General features: G+C 32.8%; 1 pseudogene; it reads right to left on the bottom strand.

Moving 5' to 3' along the window:
- Positions 1-989: 989 nt before the first annotated feature.
- On the bottom strand, positions 990-1,903 carry LOC127712892 (uncharacterized; annotated as a pseudogene).
- Between the last annotated feature and the right edge of the window lie 3,289 nt (positions 1,904-5,192).

Here is a 5,192-nt window from a genome sequence, read left to right as displayed (position 1 = left end):
TGTGCTAACTGACGAGCACTTATAATGGGAAATTTATTCAAAATATTGTCAAGCGATTCTTTTGCATCATTTAATCTACGTTCAGACACTGCTAAACTAAAGATTTTCGAATCCCATATTAATCCGAGCCATTCCAAGCATTGAACTGGATCAAAAATAGATTTTTGTTCATTTATCAAAAATCCAGCTAATTCTAATGAGGACTTTACGAATTCAGATATATTTTGACATTCTAAAAAACCCTTCTGACATACCCAAACCATCATCTAGATAAAGCATTATATCTACACCGTTTTCACGCAAGTTTAACCATAGGTCGTAAACATTTTGTAAAAATGTAAGGCGCTGAACTCAAACCAAAAGCTAAAAATGAAAAACAATAAAACATTCCGTTCCAAGAGAACCCTAAATATGTATGTTGCTCTTTGCAGATGTCCAAATGAAAGTATCCAGATTTTAAATCAAATTTAATTAGGTATATATCTTTCTTAAAAAATTGTTGAGCAACTTTCCAATCTTCGAATTTTATTTTATTTTTCAAAACGTATAAATTCAATTCAGATAGATCTAATATCAATCTCTTTTTCCCAGACTTTTCAATGGCAACACTTAATGGATTTACTACAAAAGGCTGGAATGGTACTTCGTGTACGCATCCGTTTTTCGAAAGTTCGAGAACAGCTTCGTTTACAAAATCAGTATTATCCACTGCAGATTTATTATTGCGGAATTTCATAGGAGGTGGTAAACTCACAAAAGGAATCATATAACCTGATTTTATAGTACTAATTATAAATTTGCTTGCTCCAATGTGCTCCCAAAAAGCTACATTTTTAGATAAACTACTTTTGACGCCTTTGGCGAAATTGGAAAAATCAACTTTATCAAAATACTTAACATGTTCGAAAAGTATATTCATGTGCCCATGCAACAAATATTCATCTACTAAATTAAGATACTTATCTTTTATCTAATGTTGCTGGGTTGTTCTATTGTGTAAATTGCTTGCTGCTTCTATTGGGACAGTTTGTCCTCCAGTGTCCAAATTGGTGGCATTCATAACACATGTCATAGGAAGTCGCCTCTCGGCGACTGTTCCTCTGAAAGGGCGGCTGGTTGTACTGTTGAAGAGGCATATCTGCAGTATTAGTAGGAGGTCTGGAAACAGTAGCTGAAGGCTTAGCGTAAGGTTTAGTACGACTTTTCTTCTCCTTGATGGTTTTGAGAGCTCTGCTTTCACCCTGTCGGAGTCTTTTCTCGTCATCTGAATCTGATGCTATTTCGTCACTCTCGTACTCGCAAACTGTGGTCCAACAAGCAAGAGATTTATCGGCTATTCTGATGAGCTTATTTCTTTTGTTCAACTTTAAGATAAGTCCAGAAATTAAATTTATAGAAACAAAATCTTCCTTAGTAAAACGTTTTTTGCAGCTTATGTAGGTCAGCAAGGACTTCGGAATTGAAAGAAAATTGGATTTGATAACCTTCACTCTTTAGTTTCACGGACGCTTCCTTTTTCAACTTAGTGGCTAAGGAGTCGTTGCCCGACACTAACTCGTTCTTCAATGCAGATATTTTAGAATCGAAGTACGACGTAAACAGTTGAAAAGTGCTGTCACTTATTTGTTGCTGTGGCGCTGTTTGCTGGGTTGCTGTCGACGGTACTGGTATAGGCAAACTAGGAAATGCAGCTTCTCTGTTAAGAACGACAGGAGTTGTAGACTCGTGTAGTAGTAATTCGTCTTCGTCTTCGGAACGGTGGTCTGTCATGGTTAATACAGGCAAGGCAGTAGTACGGAGTATGCTACTCAGCGTAAGGCAGAACTTCGAATAATAACATTATAAATTACATTTAATTTATATCAAACAGCAAGCACGAGAAACACGAGCCAAAATCATACGATACATATAATACCTGTTTTAAATTCGCAATGCGACGAATTTCATTCAATGGAATACATTGTAAACATTACAGGTATTCTAAAAACATGTGTTGATGTAAACAAACACACGTGTTTTACCAAAACATATACATGTGCTTCCGTACTATTATTAAATAAATGTATCGAAGATCACGGAACAATGAAATAAGAATATTTGCGCATATTTTCCGGCAATAGCAAACGACAAAAAAAAAACTTTTTTTTCAGAAACAACAACTAGAGATCTTTTTGTTCCTATATCTTCGGAGGATTGAAAAATTATATATATATTTTATTTCTTATTCATAGATACTTACCAAATTCATAATTATTACATCATCTGTTTATTTTTATATTTGAATGCAAAGCGTGAATAAACTTATATTGCCTGCCTTTAATAAATCGTCTGTGTACGGCATCCCATCTGTAACGTAAAAATCTGCGAAAAATGTTTTTTGTGTCATGCCATTTTGTCGATTTTATCATTTATAGTATCTTATAAAATTTCATTGAGTCATCTATGTCATCACTAGTATGTTGTATAACATTATTATGTCATGTATGACATCATAATTTGCATTTTCTTATCATTTCATTATGTAATTTATTTTCTCATTAGTATTTTGCATCATGTCACTATGTTGATTTTGTTATTATTAGTATTTTTCATCATTTCATTGTGTCGAATATGTCATCATAAGTATTTTATATCATGTCATTTCGATATAAGGGAATGTCATTTTTAGTATTGTGTATCATATTGTATTCAATGTCATCATTAGTATTTGTATTACGTAATTGTGTCATTTATGTCCTCATAAGTATTTTGCATCATGTCATTATGTCGTTTATGTCATCATTCGTATTGTGAATCATGTCATCAATAGTATGTTGTATCATTTAATTGTGTCGTTTTGATCATCATTTGTATTGTGTATCATGTCATTGTGTCTTTTTTTTTTTATGAACATGTCATGTACCAAGTCAGGAATATGGCATTTGTTATCTACAGTCCATTCTATTAATGTTAGCGTTTGCTTTTGTTGGAGTTCCGTGTTTATATTGTTCCGTTGTTTTCGTCTTATAGTTGAAGTGTGTCCCTCAATTTAGTTACACGGATTAGATTTGCTCAATCGAATTACGACTATAGTATTGAACAGCGGTATACTATTGTAGCCTTTATATACGTCATGGTTAATATTTCTGTAAAATTTGATTTTGTTGTTTAGGTTATCATTAATATTTGTATATCATTTTGTTGTGTTGTTTATGTTTTCATTTGTATTTTGTATCATGTCATTTGTCATTTGTATCAACATTATCATTGTGTATCGTGTTATTGAATCGTTATATCAACATAAGTTTGTTTATTTCTTGTCATTTAGTTAATTTTGTCATCAATAGTATCGTATATAATTTCATTGAGTCGTTCATATTATCACTAGACAGTATTTTGTATTACATCATGTCATGTATGACAATATTTGTATCTTTTATCGTTTCATTGTGTCATAAACGTCATCATTAGTACTATGTATCATGTAATTATGTCGTTAATATCATCATTCGTATTTTCTATCATGTCATTGAGTCGTTTATATTATCACTAGTATGTTGTTTAACATCATTATGTCATGTATGCCATCATAAGTATTTTATTTCCTTTCATTATGTAGTGTGTGACAACATTAGTATGTTTTATCATTTCATTGTGTCACTGTACGTCCTTCGACAATGAGCAAAACCCATACCGCATAGTCAGCTATAAAATGCCTCAAAATGACAAAAGTAAAACATTCAAACCAAAAAACAAACGGTCGGATTTATGTACCAAAAAATGAACGAAAAACAAATCCGAAGTATAGCAATAAACGAGAGCTACTGAGGTCAAGGCTCCTGACTTGGGACAGGCACATACAGAATGCAGAGGTGTTGAATCTAGTTTGATGGCAACAAACCTTCCCCCTATACTAGGAGAGTAGCGTAACAATAGAACATAGGAACAAACTAGAAAAAGCAGTTGGAAAAAGCTAGACTCATCAAATCAATACAAAGCAGAAAAAAGCATTACAAAAACAGACCGGACCTGGAATGGAGTTTATACATCCCCACAACAAAAAAAGTACAGATCTGAGAGTACTCGCAGTTACTGACAGCTAGTCCAAAGCCAATAATAACTAATAAAACAATCATGTATCTAAGACAAAAATATCAATCAGTACACATCCAACGGAATTAGTGTAAGGACGTCATTAAAAGTCAGAGAAAAACTACGACATTGTGCAATGCCAAGATAAGTTCATTTTATGTACAAATATGACAAGTTGATTTCATTGGGTCGTAAGATTTAACACTTGTTTTGAAATGGTACAAAATTAACTTTCGTCGGGGATAAGGTTGAAAGCATGTAGTTAATTAGTTTTCTGTATATTAAAAGTTCATTGTATTTTATAATGATTGATAAAAGAATATAAATGAATTTCTAAGATAAAAAAAACTCGATAACACGTCAAAACTATTACGACAAAGGCTAAATAATTGAAGTTAGACATGACATTCGAAAATGTATACTAGACGTCAAACAACTTTAATTTCCGTATTTCTGCCGTCGAACATTTACACTTTATAACTTCCAAAGATTTAACATAAAACTGATAGGCTGCGTCTTTATATCCTGATATCTCATTACATACTCCAAGTATTGTGAATGAATTAGCTAATGAGCCTTCGGAAGTAAACGGTCCAGCGTTTACTGTTATTTATAAATCACGTAATGCCTGTCGTCTGTTGGATATGTCATCAAGATGATGATAACATAGAAATCTAAGACATTGAGACATAACAACTGCTGATTGTATGGGCTTTTACCTCGAGTTGTAGTTCTTCTGGTATTAATGATGAGTTCGGTGAGTACTCGACATCATCTACAATGAATATTGTCATCTTTGCATTCAATGTCATTGTAGAATGTACATAAAGTTTGTAACTATTGAAACTTTCTTCATCTTTGGTATTATTGACGCCTAATGATATCATATCAGGTAAATATTTTGATAGAACATAATCCGTAAGTTTTAATGTAGCATTGTACTGTCTTGTCACATAATAATAGGACGCGTATAACAACCAACCAGACACTGCATCTGTCTTGCTGCCGTTTTGTAAAAGTTTATGATAACATTTGCGTATGTTGTAGGTTTCACCTTTTGTGTTTGGTGGTGGTAGTTTTTGTGCTGTTTTTTTGGCTGATTCTAGCAATATAATATTTAC

The sequence above is a fragment of the Mytilus californianus genome, unplaced genomic scaffold (assembly GCF_021869535.1).
Source record: "Mytilus californianus isolate M0D057914Y unplaced genomic scaffold, xbMytCali1.0.p SCAF_8, whole genome shotgun sequence".
In the NCBI taxonomy this organism is placed as follows: domain Eukaryota; kingdom Metazoa; phylum Mollusca; class Bivalvia; order Mytilida; family Mytilidae; genus Mytilus; species Mytilus californianus.
Note: the sequence above shows the minus strand (reverse complement) of the source record. Positions and strands in the feature narration are given on the sequence as shown.